The sequence below is a fragment of the Triturus cristatus genome, chromosome 8 (assembly GCF_964204655.1).
Source record: "Triturus cristatus chromosome 8, aTriCri1.1, whole genome shotgun sequence".
NCBI lineage: Eukaryota > Metazoa > Chordata > Amphibia > Caudata > Salamandridae > Triturus > Triturus cristatus.
In genome coordinates this window covers 769725216-769747026 of record NC_140591.1, presented here as the reverse complement: position 1 = coordinate 769747026, position 21811 = coordinate 769725216, and positions in this window count along the sequence as shown.

Below are 21811 nucleotides of genomic sequence, written 5' to 3'. Positions count from 1 at the left end.
AAGAACGAGGAAACCTAACCAGAAGTATAATTGCCGGAATGGTCGTATGTGGCCCTGCCTGAAATAAAAGAAGAGGCGGATAGCCAAGAAAACCCAGAGGTGACTGTACCAGAAGTGGTTGAGGAAGACGAAGAATCGGAAATCCTGAGAGTTATCTTGTCCGATATTGGAGAAGAAATGGATGTTCAGGAACTTCTGTATCAAGATTCTGAGAAAAGAGTGAAAGACGATCAAATGCCAAACTGAACACGACAAAAGTGCTGCTAATGGAAAAAACAATAAAATACAGGAAAAGACATAACTGATAGAACCAAGTAGGTGCTTAGAGCCTTGGGTTAGACAAAACTAGTTGTGAAGTAGAAGAGGCTAAGTCAAAAGACACTGAACATTTTACAAAAATGGCAAACACAGAAGGTAGAAAAGCTAAATGTGTATTTCTAAAACGATAGTTTAAAATGTGTTGTTGTTGTACAGGATTACTAATGCTTCTATGGAGTGTGTTAGCTTTGATGAACTCATTTAAAATTACCTTAGAGACAATAGAAGGACATAGTGAGAATAAAACTAATATAGAAAAGATTCAGAAAGGATATCCGACTAAAATAGATAGAAATTATCTACATAAAGACAGGTCTATAAATGATTTTTCTAACAAAGTATTTTCAAAACTTCTGTACGAATATGTAAAGACAATGGATGTGAGGGATTGCTACGTTTGTATGCAGCTACCTGCATCTGTATCGGAGGAAGTGACCTACCATCACCTCCCAGTAACCTATGGAATAACATGTAGTGTAATAGCTAGTCTGTTTTACAAAATAGGGAAGTTAGAATATTATTTTTCCGATGTAGATAACATATTTTCACAAGTACCTGCAATTAACAAATTGAATAAAGTAAAGCCTGCAAAGGTGTTAGGTGAAATTTTCTTAGAAACTAAAGAATTAACATTATAATCTATATTTAGAAACAATTTGACTTGCAGTTTAAAGAAAGAGGAAAAGACGTGTTTAGATATGGTTGAAGAAAGGAGATTAAAAATGCAAAGAAAAGTACATGAAGGAACAGAATATAAGACCGTTTGGGATGTTGAAATGGAAAAACATTTGAAAGGAGAGGCTAGTCCAACTATGGCTTTAGATTGGCCTCAGAAAGGAAAGTTGTGTATTAGAAGGAATCAAACTGCATATGATAATTACTTTGAAGAGAACAGTGAATGCCATGATACATACCGAATCATGGGTGGATGGGGATTTATAGGAGGAAATGATCCAGTTTTTCCTGGGTTATATTTTATCTGCAGGAACAAGGCATATTATCGATTGCCGGACCATTGGTACGGCACATGTTATGTAGGTCTGGTTTTTCCAAAGATATTCCACATGGGAAGAGGAGAAGATGGTGTACATAAGTTAGTTAGTTATCTAGCACGTAGAAAGATAGAATCTTGGTCAAAAATTGTAGGAGACATCTTTGGAGCATTGATACCAGCAGTGGGAATATCTCTGAATGCACACAAAATTAGAAAACTATCAACAGTCGTGGACCGCTTGTCAACAAGCACCGCTGGAGGATTTTTATTGGTAAATACTGAAATGGTTGCCATGCATGCTATGGTAATGCAAAATCGACTCGCCCTTGATATATTATTGGCAAAAGAGGGTGGAGTCTGTGGAATGCTGAAAGTTCAACATTGTTGTACTTACATTCCTGACGAAAGCAAAGATCTAAAGGTCTACATTAAAAATATAACTGATTTGCATGACAAAATTGCACCACTGGAGGTTGAAAGTGTGTGGGAAAAGATTGGAAAGAAATTTTCTTCTATTAAAGATTTCTTATTAAACTTAGGTGGTACCTTTATAGGTAGGATCCTATTTCCATTAACATGTGTGATTTTTATAGTATTAATTTTAAGACTAGGATGTTTATGTCATAAAAGAAAGAAAATACAGAAAAAGTTAAAAAGAGAAAATTTTAAAAGAAGACAGAATAAGAGACAAGAGAGGGAATTTGAAGAAGTAGAATTAGAAGAGATGAAAGAAAGTATGTATAAAACAGCAAGAGAAGAAGTTGGGGAAACAGAAATGTGAACTAATTAAAAGAATTCATTTTGCTTTTATGACAAATCGTTACAAAATTTTAATGGTGTGGTGATAAAATCACCAAAGGGGGGATTGATGGATAGGGCAGTACAAAATTCTGTATACCTCCCCTATCCTGCATGAAAATACTAATGGAATAATCTATTAATTATAATATTATTAAACGAGTTGGCATGTGTATTAAACCAACATTACTAATATCCGAATTACACATGGGAATTGCATTTGCATGGCTAAATAAACCTTTAGAACTAATATCTGTACGCATATTAACGGTAGTTTATGTGGTAATAGAAAATTGCATGATATATGTTGCTCTTGTAATGTTTCTGTGATATTGCCCATGAGGAGGATCGAAAAGGTGAATATAATTGCTTTAAATGTCACTATATGCTAAATACAAACACATAGAGGGATTAGTAAGGGGTTAACATTAGATTCACTATTTCCATGCATTAATTACTCTTTTGTGTTTCTTTCGCTTAAGTTGGCATTTGGGCCTAAATCAAAGATGGCCGCTGATGCTACACGACAAAGTGGCCACTGTCCCACGAGGCGCGGAGTGAGCTGCGCAGGCGCAAGAAATCTCCTAAACCTCGTCACGACCTTTGTTCACCATGTACCCGAACAAGGACATAGTGGGAAGACGGCCAAGACAGCAAACAATGGACCTTACAATAAACCGGAACAGACTGACTTTTGAACGAACTCATGACCTCACCCCTCGAACTGTACTAAGATCCCAAAAACCTGCATCGGACGATCTCAACCAGCCAATCACGACTGTGCTAATAATATTAAAATGTATCATCCTTGCTTCAATTTTATTATAAAAATGCATGGTAGAATAGAGAGATATGGATGCTACTTAGGGTGACTGCGGTGTTTCCTGAATCCTAGAGGGTCCGGATGCTGCACGATTATTTGATGACTGCAAATTTTCCTTAGATCTACGGGCAATGATAGATGCTTGCACGTCTCTGGTCCTTTGCCGATCTTTTGGGACTGGTGCGTGCTGAGCAAAGAACTTTGGTCTGCTTTCGGACGACTGACTGCAAATTTGATTATGCAGAGCCAATGAATTAGAGGACACCAAATAGCCAGATTAGGTAAATATGACATTCTGCGATTCACATGAAATTTGATATAAACTTTCTAAACTTGACGAGACAAATGCGAAGCAAATCCATTATGAAAATTTAGATAAACAGATATTGATTAACAAGAAACAAGTTTGCGGTTTATTAAGAGAGGTAAGATCTAAATCTTAAAATGTTTTTTAGCTGGTTCTAAATCACCATCAACCAATCCAACTAAATGTTCCATTGACCAAGTGGGAGGAGTGCCTTGATGTTTAGGATTGAGATCTGTAGGCAAAGGGTAATAATGTATAATTTGTAAAATAACTTTTCTCCCTATAGGTTATAAGGTATTCCCCCTACATGTCCAGCGCTTGAACCACTCATCTCTCCTGTGCGTGCAGACCAGTGCAAGAATAGAGTGAGTGTTGGTGTTATGGGCCCCACCAATGACTGCATGTGTGAATGAGTTAGTGTGATGTTGGGTCTGTGACGCAGGGAGGATATCAGTACGGGTTTGTTTTCCCCGTTACCTGGGTTTTTGCGCTGCAACATAGTCTCCAAGGCAACTATAGTCCAATCATATCACAGTCCATCGTATATAATATTGTGACATTCCTTCCACTTCCTCTTTCTTCACTGCTCGTCAGTTAAGTACATTTCTTACATTCTTGGCTTAATTTGACGTTGTTGATGTTTGTATAGCGGTTTCTTGTGCACGTTATTAGCATTATTGCCTTAGTATTGTTTCATATTCCTTGCACAGCAGGCTCTTGCCCGAGAGCATTCTCCCCCTCGCAGTTTCTTCCGTTGTGCACTCTGCACACGGTGAGATCCTGTCAGGCGCGTCTGGTCCGAGCGAGGCAGCTCTGTCGAGCGCTCCCGCTGTTCTTCACGCGCGTTTGGGAATCCGGTCACTCCTTTAGTGTCCGCTTGATTCCCGACCAACCCTCGCCTAATTTTGACACCTCTACGCGGTGATTTTCCCACACGGCCACGTTAGTGACCGGCACCACCTGGTGGTGGTAATTGGTATTGCGCCTCAGTCTATTCTTATAACAGCTTCGGGGAAAGCCCAGCTGTTGGAGCACCGGCGAGGGGGCTGCCTTAAGGACTTTAAGGGCATTTGTTCTGTGCTCACACTCTCTGCTATCATGTCTTCTCCAGAAGACCATTTTTACTCCTCCTACCAGGAAGTGGAGGAGGAATGGCCCCCCAACTTCTCCCTCCAGCAGTAGACCAACCCCTCTCTCTGGCTATTTCTAGGGCGCTGGCTCCTCTTAGGGATTAGGTTGATAAGCTAGCGAAAAGCATCCGTGGGATGTTCAGTGACCCAGATCTGGTGGTGGCGGGTCCCAGTAGCTCCCAGATGGGGAATAAAAGGGCCGTTAAGCATAACGCGAGGCACTTGGAAGGATTTGATAAACTTACGGAGACCTTCCTCAAGAGTGCGCGAACGTTAAAACATGCACCCTGCAGGGAGGAGGAGGAGTCCGGAGAAAACTGCGACGCTGTCACCACTATTGTAGACCCCGACGGCGGGTTTCCCTTAGAGGGAGAGGGTGTATCGAAGGACGATTTCTCCTCCGATGAGGATAAGGACTCGGGCGTCCCTTGCATCCAGAGTCCCACTCCTCTCAGTCCCGGGTTGGGGATGGGGTCCACTCGGACATTTTTGAGCCTACCCAAATTTACCATCCTAGGTCGGCGGAGTGGGCCCCTGACACCAAAGTGGCAGAGTATGTGGTGGGGAAAATCCATCAGCCCCTTGAAAGGGAGATCAGGAATAGGATGAGGGGAGAATGTCCCAGGCCCTCACTGAAGGGGAAGGTGGCACACATGCCTGAAATTGATGAGAAACTATGTACCTTTTTCTCCAAGTTATATGAGGGATCCCAAGAAAGGAATTGATAGGTCTTGGACGTGGTAAGGCCTTCACCCAAATTATTCAATTGGTGGAGCGTTCAAAAGAGTCAGGATTCCCTTTGTCCATGGATATTGTGGCTGGTTGGGCGCACTACCCTAAACCCTAAAACACTACCCCCTCCACTACCCAAACATCACTGCACTACCCTAAACCCTAAAACACTACCCCAGCACGACACCCTACACTACCCAAACATAACTGCACTACCCTAAACCCTAAAACACTACCATCAGCACGACTCCCTACACTACCCAAACCCCACTGCACTATCCTAAACCCTAAATCTACCCCCAGCACAACCCCCTACACTACACAAACACCACTGCACTACCCTAAACCACTACCCCCAGCACGACCCCCTTCACTACACAATCACCACTGCACTGCCTTAAACCCTAAAACACTACCCCAGCATGACCCCCTACACTACACAAACACCCCTGCACTACCCTAAACCACTACCCCCAGCACAACCCCCTTCACGACACAAACACCACTGCACTACCCTAAATCCTAAAACACTACCCCCAGCATGACCCCCTGCACTACCTAAACACAACTGCACTACCCTAAACCCTAAAACACTACCCCCAGCACGACCCCCTTCACTACCCAAGCACCACTGCACGACCGTAAACCCTAAAACACGACCCCCTACACTACACAAACACCACTGCACTACCCTAAACCCTAAAACACTAGAACCCAGCACGACCCCCTACAGTACACAATCACCACTGCACTACAATAAACCCTAAAACACTACCCCCTACACTACACAAACACCACTGCACAACCCTAAACCAGAAAACACTACCCCCAGCACTATCCCCTATACTACACAAACACCACTGGACTACCCTAAACCCTAAAACACTACCTCAGCATTACCCTCTACACTACCCAAACACCACTGCACTACCATAAACCATGACCCCCTACACTACACAAACACCACTTCACTACCCTAAACCCTATAAGACTACCCCAGTACGACCGCCTACACTACCCATACACAACTGCACTACCCTAAACCCTAAAACACTACCCCCAGCACGACCCCCTACACTACTGCACTACCCTAAATCCTAAAACCCTATCCCAGCATGACCCCCTACACTACACAAACACCACTGCACTACCCTAAACCCTAAAACACTACCCAAACACCACTGCACTACCCTAAACCCTAGGGAAAAAATAACCACCCCATGCCCAATCCCCCTTACCTCTCACTCCTCATGGTTCCTCTCTCCTCGTGGTTTCTGCTTCACGCTGTCTCTGAGGGGCGGTGCACGTCATTGTGAGGAAACTGAACAGCCTCTGTTTCCTTACAATAACGTGGATCGTCTACAGGTTTTTTAGAACGTATGGTCATTTACCATACATACCTTTACAACAAAATTTGTTGTAAAGGCATGTCTGGTAAATGAGTGGTAATGACTTCGCTATGTACAACGCATGCGTGGTAATGCATGCATTACAATGGTATCACGAAGTAAAAAAGTCATTTTAACTGCTGTTTACCGATCAAAGCTGGCCCCTGTTCTTCAGTGAGACGTTTATTTGATTAATTAGGAGGAAGGAATGTGTTTTTTTTACCGAAAAGTGCATTCCCAGCTGTTGTATTGTGAAAGTGTCCGCATGGCCTGGTTTCACTTCTGGTGAGAAAGTGGAAGAGTCTGTTTGGATCTAAAGGAGTTCTGTTGTTGGACGGGCCCAGCACGACACGTCATCAGAAAACATAGCTAATGGAAAGTGTCCTCCCTGAAGTGTGGAGCAGTGCAATGACAGGTCAACGAGTGTGCGTCCCACCGCAGTATGACTGTACCGCGTGACCCATGGCCACCCCTAGGGTACGGGAGGCAGAAGCGGCATCACAGGTCCTCTTGAAGACCGTTGTAGCACTAATTCTACATTTTGGTACTAGGGCATTTTAACTTTGTTGTTCCTGCCAGATACAAAGAGAAGATCCTGTGTTATTCAGTGCCCTCGTTACCTTTTTTGTGGGTTGTGGTGCTTGTCACTTCGCTGCCCCACCGGTGCACATGACTGGGCACCCCACCTCGTGTGCCATCTGCAGGGCCTCTTCCCTCGGATCACTGGTTTTGGTTTCTGGAGTGGCAACATAAACAGTTGCTCCCAAAGGACTAGCCTGAACACTTAGGTGAATATCCCCTGCACCAGCATTCCACGGAAATTATTTCCTAGCTCTCCCACGTCGACGAGGACGTCATAATAGCACAGCTCCGCTTGCGACACCGTATGACGTCATCGGAGCCATAAGAGGACCTCGTCGGCGTGCTGACGTCAGTTCCACCCATTTTTTCTGTGCCACAGAGGCAAACAGGTAGACTGAGACATTTTCACATGTATACATAGTATAATAAATATATATATATTCACTGGAAAAAAACATAGGTTTCAGGCACCATATAGTTAGAAATTAGCATTTAAAAACCTTAGAAATTCACTGAAAAAACAATAGATTTCAGGTGCGTTATAGTTAGTTGGACATTTCACTCGTACAAAACCATAGAAATTTCCCCGTTATAGTTAGTTCAGCTAACTATAACTCGCGCGCCCGCAATGCACTGCTGATGACGTCACATATTACATCACTCATGACTTGGTCAGTGACATCACTCATGACATCACTGATGACATCTCAAATGACATCACTGATGACATCATCCAGTGAATGTGTGTTTTTCTGTAAATTAAATATGTTTTGTATGTGTATATCTCAAGGTAGATGGAAGAATAAATGGGTATATAAGTGTCTAAATGGAGGATTTTTTTTGTAAAATTGATTGTATAACTGACTGATTAAGTGTATCTTAGTGCATACATGGGATAGTGAGTAATGTTTAAATATGTAAATATCTGTATCAGTCTCTCACTTTGTGTATAAGTGGCTGCATGGGTTGGTGAGTATCTACATGCGTGTCTATTTGGGTTATTAGTTGTTTTTTTTAGTATCAGTATGAGTGTCTGAGTGTCTGTAAGGTTCGGTAGGGGTATTACTTAGTGCATAGATGCATGAATGAGTGACTTACTGTTTCTATGTGTTGAAGACAGCATGTGTGCAGGACTGTATAGGTGGATGAGTGTGTATATGGGTGGGTTAGTGAGGGAATGACTGTCTCAATAGTGTCTTTATGAGTAACTACATATGTTTTAAACTAGGATATGTGAGTATTGGTGTATACAAGTGAGTATATGTGAAAGTGAGAGATTGGAAGTGTTCCTGTATAAATAAGTAGGTGTTTCTATAAGTGATTGTTTAAGAGAGTAAGGATGTGTAAGTTTCTGTAGAAGTAAGTGTGGTAGTGTGTGTATAACTGTATATGCAAGTAAATGGATGTTTGATACTTTGTTTGCACGTGTGACTATGTGTGTGAGTAACTCTATGGATGAGTGGCGGTGTGTAACAGGATGTATAGGTGTATGAGTACATATGATGAGTGAGTACATGTATGAGTGACTGTATAGGGACTGTTGGTGAATGAGTGGATGTGTGTGTAGATCTTGGAATTATTGAATAGGTGTGTTGTAACTGGTATTGGTATGTCCATTGTTTTGAAAATGTTAGTTTGTATTTTTGAGTGTGTGTATCAAAGGTTATATTAGGGTGAGAGGAGGTCTGCCACTCTATCACAAGGATGATGTCATCAGTGATGTCATTTGAGATGTCATCAGTGATGTCATGAGTGATGTCACTGACCATGTCATGAGTGATGTAATATGTGACGTCATCAGCAGTGCATTGCGGGCGCGCAAGTTATAGTTAGCTGAACTAACTATAACGGGGGAATTTCTATGGTTTTGTACGAGTGAAATGTCCAACTAACTATAACGCCCCTGAAACCTATGTTTTTTTGTGTGAATATTTATATACATGCATGTATGTATGTATGTATGTATATTATCTACTGGCGGTCGCCAGTAGATAGTTATAGTTAGGATCGTGTTTCCATAGGAAATCCGCAACATTCTATTTGGAATAACTTTGGCGCCGATTGACGAATCCTCACGAAATTTTCAAAATAGGTGGGGCGCTCCGCTCCGCTCCTTCCCTGAAAGTCTCGGGGGATTCGTCAAGCGGGGGCTGAGAAAAAGGGGGGACCCAAAACGCATTTTCCCCATGCATTTTTCCATAGGACCTTTAGTCCAAGCTACAGCCCGAACGGCTGAACAGAATTACTTGAAATTTGGCAGAGGGGTAGCCCTCAGGTCAGGGATGTGCCTTTTGCAGGTCTGGTGTAAATCTGTTCAGTATTTCCTGAGAAAATAGCATTTAAAAGCATATATATATCTACCAACAGAAACTTTCCCCTCCTGAGGCGCAGCCGGGAGGTGTCTCTCTCTGTCTCTATTTTATTTTGAGCGCTCTGTGCATTTACTGCATTTTAGCATTTTGATTGTGTGTACTCCTACCTGGGTGGTCCACTTCGCTTGGGCTGGAGCGGTGTGGACTGGACGCTTCCTTTGCGCTTCTCGGCGCTGTGAGCTCCTTCCCCCTTTCCCGGCCTCCGGTCCGCCCTCGGCCGAATATCGACGCCGAGGGCTGGGGTGCCGGTTTTGGCGGCCATATTGGGTGTGGGGCAGGCGGGTGACGCACTCTCGCAGCGCTTTATAAGGGAAAGAGCGAACCTTCATCGGTGTTTACTACCAACAGAAACTTTCCCCTCCTGAGGCGCAGCCGGGAGGTGTCTCTCTCTGTCTCTATTTTATTTTGAGCGCTCTGTGCATTTACTGCATTTTAGCATTTTGATTGTGTGTACTCCTACCTGGGTGGTCCGCTTCGCTTGGGCTGGAGCAGTGTGGACTGGACGCTTCCTTTGCGTTTCTCGGCGCTGTGGGCTCCTTCCCCCTTTCCCGGCCTCCGGTCCGCTCTCGGCCGAGTATCGACGCCAAGGGCCGGGGTGCCGGTTTTGGCGGCCATATTGGGTGTGGGGCAGGCGGGTGACGCGCTCTAGCAGCGCTTTATAAGGGAAAGAGCGAACCTTCATCGGTGTTTACTACAAACAGAAACTTTCCCCTCCTGAGGCGCAGCCGGGAGGTGTCTCTCTCTGTCTCTATTTTATTTTGAGCGCTCTGTGCATTTACTGCATTTTAGCATTTTGATTGTGTGTACTCCTACCTGGGTGGTCCGCTTTGCTTGGGCTGGAGCGGTGTGGACTGGACGCTTCCTTTGCGCTTCTCGGCGCTGTGAGCTCCTTCCCCCTTTCCCGGCCTCCGGTCCGCCCTCGGCCGAGTATCGACGCCGAGGGCTGGGGTGCCGGTTTTGGCAGCCATATTGGGTGTGGGGCAGGCGGGTGACGCGCTCTAGCAGCGCTTTAAAAAGAACGGCTATGGCTCCGCGCAGCGGACACGTACAGCGGACGCGCCGGACCTGCGCCGGAGTCGTGCCAGAGTCCTGCCCGTCTGCGCCCGTCCGCGACAGGACGGGACCAGGGGCTTCGGACCAGATACCCACGCCCATTGCTCTCGGCAAGGCCTCCCACATCAGGTATACGGCACAAATGCTACTCCACCTCAGACCACTCCCTTTCTCAGAATGCTCCATACATTCCTGGCCGTATCTTGAGGGCCCCTTCTTGTGCTCACATTGCAAATATCAAACCTATTTCTTAAATTCGTGCATCAAAAAGTTAAACAAAAGTGACCACACTCTATCTACAGGGACTAAGGGGACAAAGTGCATTCTTCTAAATACACGCTCCCTGCCTTGCCACCAACTTGAGGTATGGGATCTAATACACACCACTTTACCAGATCTTTGCTTTCTTACAGAAACGTGGTTGAAACCTCACACTGTCCCAGCCATTGCTGTTGCGGTTCCCGTTAGCTATAAGTTGGTCCATTTGGATCGGCCAGAGAAAATGGGTGGTGGCTTAGCCATCATACATAAAGAACACCTAAAGATCATCATACTGGAACAGAAGATTAACCCACTCTTTGAGATAATAATTTTCAAAATGCAATATGCCACAAATAGATTTTGGAAAGGAGCCTTAGTTTATCGTCCTCCAGGGTCCTCTACAGGCTTCTCCCTTGCTTTATTAGAATTTTTGGCCCCTCATCTTAAAGCAAAAGAAGATTTCCTCCTTCTTGGCGACTTCAATGTCCATGTTGACAATTCTACACTTCCTGACACAATATCCCTGATTTCAGATCTATCCTCTCTTGGTTTGACTTTGCAAAATCATGAGCCTACACATATAGGTGGACACCTTCTCGATTTGGTATTTACCAATTTTCCCAAAATACAATGTTCTCCTCCGGTTCAAATAATGTGGTCCGATCACTTCATTGTGGAATTTTCACTATCCAAGATGGAGAAGCCCTCCAATAAAAATTCTCTTCCACCAATCTGGCGCCGACAATGGCATAAAGTCACCATTGAGGATCTGCAAAAGGAATGGAAGCAGCCAACATTGACTGAGACAGACAACATTGAGACCATTTTAACTAAATTCAATACTTCGCTTAAAGAAGCGATTGATAAAATTGCACCTTTAAAATTACACAAACAATTCCCTACTACCAAACAGGAAATATGGTATACCGAAGAGATCAGGGCAGAAAAACAAAAATGTAGAAGGCTGGAAAAAAAAATGGAGGAAAACACGAACCGAGGAAAATAAGAAAGCTCATCATGAGGCTCAGACCAAGTACTATAAAAACATCAAACTTGCCCGTAGAAATAACATCTCTCAACAACTTGCAGAAGCGGGAAACCGATCCAAAGAATTATTCAAAATTCTTCAGGAGTTTGTAAAACCCACTGCATGCAAAAGCCCTGATGACTTTTCTCAACAATTGTGTGACGATATTTCCTCGTTTTTTGAAAGTAAAATCAATTTAATCTATGATAAAATTCTATTGGTCGCTAATCAAAATCAAAATAGCGACAGCTCCTCTCCCCCCTTTACTTTGCCCACACCTAATAACACCACACTTACGAAATTCCCGGCAGTTAATGACTCTGATCTAACCTCTCTTATGAGCCATATAAAAACTGGATCCCCAGAAGACTTCTTATCAGCTAAAATAACTGCCCTTCATTCTAACACTGATTAACCATTCTCTTAGAGAAGGGTCTGTACCCATTGCTTGGAAAAAAGCAGTGGTGAACCCTATACGAAAGAACGCAGCAATTCCATGGACTGACCTCTCTAATCTCCGACCCATCTTCCTCCTACCCTTTCTCAGTAAGATGACCGAGAGACACGTAAACATTCATCTGTCAAAATACATCGAGGCAACGGAGGGCCTAGATTTTTCTCAATCTGGATTCAGGCCCAATCACAGCACAGAATCTGCCCTCCTTTCAGTGACTGATAACATCAAGATGTCACTGGATGGAGGAAACTCAATGATTCTAGTGCTGTTAGATCTATCCGCTGCCTTCGACACTGTGTCTCATGAGATACTTCTTGGTCGTCTAAGGGAGAGGGGAATAGATGGGGTGGCTCTTGCTTGGTTGGAAAGCTTTCTTTCGGACCGCCAACAAGAAGTGAGACTGGGCCCCCACCGTTCAATCTCCAGGGAGCTCACTAAGGGAGTGCCACAAGGCTCATGCCTAAGTCCCACTCTATTTAACATATATGTAGCCCCCCTGGCGGACATTGTAAGATCTTATGGTTTCACCCCAGTGTCGTACACTGACGACACCCAGCTTCTATTCCCTTTTAAAACCTTGACGCCCGCAATACAAAAATCCTTTGCGGACGGAATGAGAGCAGTATCCCACTGGATGGCCAACAATCGCCTCCAGTGTAATGTAGGCAAGACTGAGGTAATGTTGTTTGGAGGGGCCACACTTCTGTGGTCCCCGGAATGGTGGCCATCGGATTTAGGACCAACCCCTATCCCCAAACATACTGTCAAAAACCTCGGTGTGCGCCTGGATAAACCTCTTCTGTTTAAAGAGCACACTAACCAAGTAGCAGGCTCCTGCTTTCAGATCATTGGGCTGCTACGACGAGTCTTCCCATTTTTGTCAGACTGCTATAGGAAGACCCTTGTCCAGGCGTTGGTTACTAGTAGATTGGACTACTGTAATGGCCTGCTGGTCTCGGCAAATGAAGAACAACTACAGAGACTACAGGTAGTCCAAAACACAGCTGCAAGACTAGTTCTCAACCCTCAGCCAAGGTCTCCATTACTTCCTCTCCTGACAAAACTTCACTGGTTGCCAATAAGACAGCGTGTAAAGTTCAAAATCTGCTGCACCATACACAACTGTTTGTTTGGCAATGGACCTAAATACTTAAAAAGATTATTCAAATTCCACATACCCAGTCGTGTTCTACGCTCCAGCAGTCAGCAACAACTCCAGATCCCAAGGATAAAAAGAGCCAGGCAGGGAGGACGAGCCCTGTCCTATAAAGGCCCTGTCCTTTGGAATTCTCTGCCCTTAGCTCTCAAAAGCATGACTAATCTTCAATCCTTTAGGAAGTCCCTGAAAACGTTTTTATTTGTCGTCTGCTAGGGTTTTTTTTTTTTCGTTTTTTTTTATCCTGTTTAATGTGAGGCTCCTTGGTAAAACGTAAGCGCGGAGATACCCTTTCGGGGGTTGACTTCCTGCACTCTACAAGCATATAAATAAATAAATAAATAAATAAATAAATAAGCGTGCACCGTGCGCGTACGGTAAAACTTACCGTACGCGCACGCTGCCGTGCGCGAGCACGATTCTGATTGGCTGTTAGATCTTAGTAAACATTCGAATCGGTCGAAACCAGGAAGTGTCGGCCGCCATTTTGTCTCTCGCAGTCTGAGGGGGTGAAAAACACAGGTGGAGAACGTGAAAAGGGGGCAGGGTGGACAGGTCCTGACCCCCTAGCCTTTGTCAGGGGGTCCCAGAAGGAACCCCAAGGGCCAAAATTTCCTTTAATTTTTTTGCGAAAAATCGGGGAGTACGCGTAGCGTGCGCGTACGGTGGAAACGGAAAAATTCCGCAAACTGCGTGACGTGGGCGCGCGGTGCGTGAAGCGCACCACGCGCCCACAGCGCGCGCACGGTGCGCAAAGCGCACCGTGCATGTACGGTACGCGCACGGTGAAAAACCTTAAAAAAAATACATAACTTAGCATTTAAAAAACCTTACAAATTCACTGAAAAAACCATAGGTTTCACACACGTTATAGTTAGGAATTAGCATTTAAAAAACCTTGCAAATTCACTTAAAAAACCATAGGTTTCACACATGTTATAGTTAGCTGGACATTTCACTCGTGAAAAACCATTGAAATTCCCCCGTTATAGTTAGTGCAGGCAACTTTAACTCATGCGACCGCAATCCTCTGCTGATGACGTCAGATATTACATCACTGATGACATATGTGTCTTTCTGAAAAAAAAATATTTGTAATATATGTATAGCTAAAAATTAATGGAAGAAGACATGGGTAAATAAGTGTCTAAATACAGTGATGTAATATCTGACGTCATCAGCAGAGGATTGCGGTCGGGGGAGTTATAGTTGCCTGCACTAACTATAACGGGGGAATTTCAATGGTTTTTCACGAGTGAAATGTCCAGCTAACTATAACATGTGTGAAACCTATGGTTTTTTAAGTGAATTTGCAAGGTTTTTTAAATGCTAATTCCTAACTATAACGTGTGTGAAACCTATGGTTTTTTCAGTGAATATATATAGGTATATATATATTCACTGAAAAAACCATAGGTTTCAAACATGTTCTAGTTAGCTGGACATTTCACTCGTAAAAAACCAATGAAATTCCCCCGTTATAGTTAGTTCAGCTAACTATACCTCGCGCGCCCGCAATCCACTGCTGATGACGTCACAAATTACATCACTCATGACATGGTCAGTGACATCACTCATGACATCACTGATGACATCTCAAATGACATCACTGATGACATCACTGATGACATCATCCATTGAGTATGTTTTTCTGAACAATTTTAATATGTTTAATATATATAGGGAAAGGCCTGTTGAAGAATGAGTGGGTGTACAAGTGTGTAAATGGATGATTTTCTGTGGTGCGTAACTGACTCTATAAGTGAGTCATTAAATGCATCTTACTGCAGACTAGTGACTAAACTGTCTAAATGCTTGTATGTGTCTGTATGTTGGTGTATAAGTGGCGGCATGGTTTTGTGAATACCTATATAAGTGTCTATATGAGTTATTGATTGTATGGGTTCCTGAGTGTTTATGCGGGTAGGGTGTGTGTGACTCTATGCATAGATGTGTGAGTGGGTGATTCTATGGGTGCATGGTTTTAAGAGTGCATCTGTGATGGACTGTATGGTTGAGTGAGTGTATGTATGGGTGTGTCAGGGATTGAATGTATATCTCAGTGGTACATTTGTGACTAACTACATATGTGAAATGCAGTATATATGCGTGTAAGAGTATATAAGTGGGTAGATGTGAGAGTGTGTGATTGTGAGAGTGACTGTATGGATGGGTGTGTGCTTGTATCAATGATTCTATAAGAGTGTAAGAATGTGGTACTATTTTTATGAGTAAGTGAACTTGAGTGTGTATAACCCCATAGGTGAGTAAATGGGAGTGTGATTATTTGCATGACTGACTAGGTGTGAGAGTACCTCTATGGATGATTTGTAGTGTGTGAGTGTCTATATAGGTATATAAATGCAGATGATAGTTTTGTATGTTGTGACTGTAAGTATGAGTGACTGTACAGGTGAATGAGTGGAGGTGTATGTAGACCTAAGAGTTAATAAGTGGGTATGTAGTTATTGGTATTGCAGTATGTATGGTTTTGAGAATGGAACTCTTAAATTTTGATTCGGTGTATCAAAGGTTATATTAGGGTGTGAGAAGATGCGGTAATTTATCACATGGATGACGTCATCAGTGATGTCATCAGTGAAGTCATTTGAGATGTCATGAGTGATGTCACTGACCATGTCATGAGTGATGTAATATGTGACGTCATCAGCCGTGGATTGCGGGCGCGCGAGTTATAGTTAGCTGAAATAACTATAACGGTGGAATTTTATTGGTTTTTTACGAGTGAAATATCCAGCTAACTATAACATGTGTGAAACCTATGGTTTTTTCAGTGAATTTGCAAGGTTTTTTAAATGCTAATTCCTAACTATAACGTGTGTGAAACCTATGTTTTTTTCAGTGAATTGCAAAGGTTTTTTAAATGCTAATTTATGAATTTTTTCTTTTTTTTTTTTTATATATTTCTTTTACAACAAGTTACCTATGTATATATTTATATATTATCTGTATCCTTTAATTTGGAATGGCTCAGCTTTTTTTTTTTTTATTTGGATAAAGTTGAACAGCATAGTTAATATCTTCTATTAACTTATATACATTTTAATTCATTCATTTTTTTTTTAAAGGGTTTTTTTACCGTGCGCGCTCGGTGCACGCACCCCGTACGCATGCGTATGTTTTTCGTGTTCTTATGCATACGTTATCTACGTATGCATGCTTACGTCATAGTGCGCGCTCGGTGCGCGCACTAAGTACGCATAAGTACGTACTCCGTGTGCGCATGCGTACGTTCTCCACGTACGCATACGTACGTCGTGCCTGCTCTGCACGCTACGTTCGCGCATGCGCGCGTACTACGCTCACGCATGCACGGGTGATTCGTATGCGCGCTCCGTACGCGCATGCGTGCTTACTCGTTCGCGCATGCGTGCTTGGTCCGCCGTGCGCGCACGGAGCGCGCACCTCAAGTCATGTGATTAAAAAACAACACTTTTCATTGGTTCATACTAGTTTCAGTTTCAGATTCTTCCAACACCACACCCACTCCCCTCATGGCAAGTCATGTGATCAAGAAACAACACTTTTCATTGGTTCAAAGTAGTTTCAGTTCCAGATTCTTCCAACACCACACCCACTCCCCTTATTATTACTTCTGATTCCCTAGGAGAAGGAGCTAATCTGTTTTTGAGATACAATGGCAGAGCAGCAGCCATCTTCTGAGAGTGAACAGGATACTCTTATGAGACAGAGACAGAGGAAGCAGAAAGACTCCTTCATATGGCAGTATTTCACTTTTCCAGAAGGCCAAAAGCAGGTGAATGCACCAAAAGTCACCTGCACTCTTTGTCACCGGACCTTATCACGTGGAAATGCTAATAAGAAATACTCTTTTAGTATTCACACAATGTTAAGGCACGTTGAAAAAGTGCATCCTGCGACTTTTGCTCGAGCTGTTAGTGAAAACCCACCAGCAGCTCAGCCGAGCACATCCGCAACAGCTCAGCCGAGCACACCATTGGCAGCTCAGCCGAGCACTTCTTTTGCAGTGGTGCCTTCTCCTACTTCTACACCTCTGGATATGCGCCCTTTTTTTCGGAGGCTGTATACACGGTGCATAGACTGTCATACTCTCATTTCTCTGGGTGAGACCAGTATTGATCTCATTGAGAGGAAATTAGAGCAGCACTTATGCACCAGTCCATAGTTTTTTTCATTTTTTCGTTTTTCTCTTTCTCTGTCCCTACATTAACACAAGGGCTCTTTTTAGAGCCACCTAAAATCTAAACACAAAAACTTGTTTTTTAAATCTATTTGTCGATTTTTTTAAGGGTGCGCGCACAGTGCGCGCACCCTAGGATTTAAAAAAAAATAATAATCGTTTTTTTCACCCTTTGTGATCCTTCAGGGACTCCCTGACAAAGGCTAGGGGGTCAGGAAGTCTCTACCATGCCCCCTTTCCATGTTCTCCACCTTTGTTTTAAATTTAAACACATTTTTTAATTGTTTTTTTTAATTGCAAGTAAAATGGATTACATTTCCTAAATTTTCTTTCAAGATCTGAAAAAAAGAAAAAAAGTATTAATATTCAACAATACATTTTCTTAAGCAGTACATGTTTTTTCATATTTAACATAGCAATTTTTTGCCCTTTTTTTTGCTGTTTTCAGAATGTATTGAATTTCACTGAAAATAGTGATATCAATTGTTTTCATCATTTAACAGCGGGAAAAAAAAAACAATCTGAAAGATTGTTTAAAAAAAGCCCTGAATCTCTTCTCACTAAAACAGACCTTGATAGAAATGTCACAAATATATTAAAAATACCTTCTAAGAACAATAACTATTTGCAATAAATAACGTCTGTAAATCTTGCTGCTTAAGCACGTACACCAAAATAATATCTGTCAAACAAGTCCACAATGGTTACCTTTACCTTTCCTTGAGGCCAAATGGTAATTTTAAAATCCTTTGTAAGTGAAATATCCAATGTTAATCCTATAAAATTGAAATAATGGTTTCTTCAGATGCTGGAATTTGTATCTAAAATTTTGGTTTTAGAAAAATTAAGTAACAATTTGGTAAATCATAAGGCAAACGTTGCTTGAAAATCAATTAAGAATCATTACACAGTGTCCATCCTTTTTCACATTTAAGATAAACTGTGTAATGACCAGAAGTTATAGAAGGTCCATCATGAAAAATAATTGCAACTGCAACAAAAGTTTTACCTGATATTGATAATTGATTTCCTACAAACTTCTTTAGTAAAATTTCCATTTTAGTTCCATCTGCTCTACAACGTTGCATCATTAAAATTACATACTGTCCATATTTATGTAAAAATAACGTTGATAACATGTCTGATTTACATTGAGAACATTCCATGTTGTGATTTGCATCTTTAACTAATTTACTAAAAGTCACTGTTTTACTCTCTGGTAATGTTAAATATATGAACCTTTCAGAATCAACATTACTGCATGTGTTCATACAGTTTTCACAACAATGTTCCCATTTATATCAGACACCCAATATATTTTCTATTTCTACCCCTTCATCTTCCAGTACCATAAGCATATACATCAAGAATTCCTGTGCATCTTGCTGGACATCTTGTGTAAACTGTGTACATCCAGAACATTCATCTAAAAGATTTATAACATCAGAAGCACTTTCTATTTTAGTTGTATCATTACTCAGCTTCTCATAAAGGAGACTCAGCAGAGAACAGAATCTTTTTTCATGATTTAGTATTATCTGCTCTTGCAAAATTTGAAGATAAAATACAACATTGAGCACTACATTTGCGTAGCAGTTGACACCAGAGCTATTTTCAAAATGACAACCAACAACCTCTTCAACACTGTCCTTTTTCTTTTTGCTTGCAGTCACATCACTCTCTTTTTGTTTTCTCTTCTGTACATCCTCATTACAGATATTCTCAAATCTCCTTTTCCGACAAACAACACGTTTTTCAAACACAGGATACTGACCTAAATGAGGAGCATAGCTTCTTCTTAATCTATTATACTCCTTTACACAATTTGCATCAGCACTAACTTTTGAGTCATCAAAGTCTATCATGAATAAACCAGATATTTTTTTCACGCGTGACAAAGCAACATATGCCATACCTTCTTTAAACACAGTAGATCCAATGTTTACAAAAGCACTATCTACCGTTAATCCTTGAGATTTGTGAATAGTTACTGCATATGCTAGAGAAAACGGAAACTGCTTCCTACGTACACATAAGTCTTTCACAAGCAAGAAACTAACTGAACAACGACAAATGTCTTTAACCTCTTCAATCTGATCAAATTTTATTTTTAAAAATTCAATTCCAACTTTTTTCTGGTAATTAACAAAACCCACAACTTTACCCATAGCTCCATTCACTAAACCTTTCTCTACATCCAAATTACGTCTTAAAATTACTCGACAGTTCATACATACATAAAGATTCTTTTCTAAACCGTCTATTTTCGAGATGTTTTTCTCTAGAGAATCCAATTTACTTGTCAATTTGTTTGTCAATATAATAGTTATTCCTTCATGTTGTATTTTATCCACAGCTTCCAGTTTGACAATCTCTTCATTTTCCAATTTCAAAAGTTCTTGATTGAATATAGAGCATTCATGTAGTGTTGGCATTAAGCAGATTACAGTATTTTTTCCAGCAATGTTCTTGTATATTTTCTCTGGAACTATTTGTTCTGTTGGGAACACATTACATAGCAATCGACTCTGTAAAGCTTTTCTGCCATGTTCTGTGAGTAGTCCAATTCTGATATCTTTGAGAATACTTGCATAATCCTCATCATTGGCTTGCCGCATATTGGTAATGAGTTTTTTATACTCAAAGTATGTCCAAATATTCACATTACCTATACTTCCTAATGACTTTTTCGTGTCTTCATGTGTAAGGGTTTGAAATACTGGTTGTCCTTTAACTGGAGTAAGCTGCAGAAGATCCCCCAAAACTATAACATGATTTCCTCCAAATAGCACGTCATAGTTTGTCTTTAGAATTTGCTGCATTCTTAAATGCACAAAGGCAAGCATTAAGTTTGATACCATGCTTACCTCATCAATGATGAGAACTTTCATTTTTTTCAATACTCTTGCAACTTCAAAACATGCTTCTCCTGTTAGCTTGTGGTATTGTATTTTGTTCTCGTGCTCTACTGGTAACATTAGCAAACGATGGAGGGTAATTCCTTTTATGTTATATGCTGCTAACCCAGTTGGAGCAGTAACAACACAAGACAAAGTTGAATCTGTTTTTTGCTGTAGGTAGCTTCTAATTACTTTAATCAAGAAACTTTTTCCAGTTCCGGCTTGTCCACTCACATACATTCTGATTGGTTGAAACGATGTGCATGAGCACTCTTTATTTTCATGTAGTAATCCGTGATCAACTTTTTTTCTGACTTCCTCATAAATTTGTTGTTGTTCATCATTCAGTTGTTGTTCCATGTTTGGTAAGTTTATTAAATCTTCCTGAGCTTGATTCATAGCTGTTTCGACTTCAGACATGGCTATTGCAGCTTCATTTTCTACGATTGGTTGTCCTAGAGGATCTTGACTGAACGTCCCAGTACTTTGACTGTCTTGAGAACTGTCTCTAGCTACTTCAGCTGCAATTGTTGCTTCTTGTTCAATTTCTTCATTTAACATTTGAACATAAGTTGAGAAAGTACTGCATTCTATGCTATCTTTGCAAGCATTAAAGGAATCTTCATAGCTCTGAAAATCTCCAAGTAGTTCGTCCTCTGAACGCCATGGTTTAAACAGCTGTAAAAGTGCCAAGTAGTAAAATTCCTTTTTGTCAGTAGTGTCACAACTCAGCTTCCGGTGATTAATCAAACTTCCTTTTGTTTGTTTTACCAAACATCCTTCCTCACCAGTGACTTTATATTTTCCATTGTTGATGTCTTCTGTGGCATTCCGTTTATAAATGTAGTTCTGCAGCACTTCATATAGACACATGTTCTCAAGATGATGACTTCTTTGTGGGTAATATGTGTCCAACATGTTTGTTCTTAAAATTTCTGTACTTTCAGGTTCGTACTCTGCTAAATATTCAATTTCTCGAACAGATTTCAGTACCCGATTTCTGTACTTTCAGGTTCGTACTCTGCTAAATATTCAATTTCTCGAACAGATTTCAGTACCCGATTTCTCATTCCTGCAAGGCCTAAACTTACCCAAATTATTCTTCTGGATTTGGAGTACAGACTTGCAGATGATAACCTATCTGAGCATTCGTAGGATCCAATTTCTCGATGCGATAACATCTTTAAACTGAAACTGTATAGCTTTTTACTGACAGTCTTCTCGTGAGAAATCTCTTCCCACATTTCTTTCAATTCTGTTTTCTCTGATTTAGTGATGTAAGATGTGACATACCGAGCAACAGCAATAGAATTGTCAGCTACATACTGTA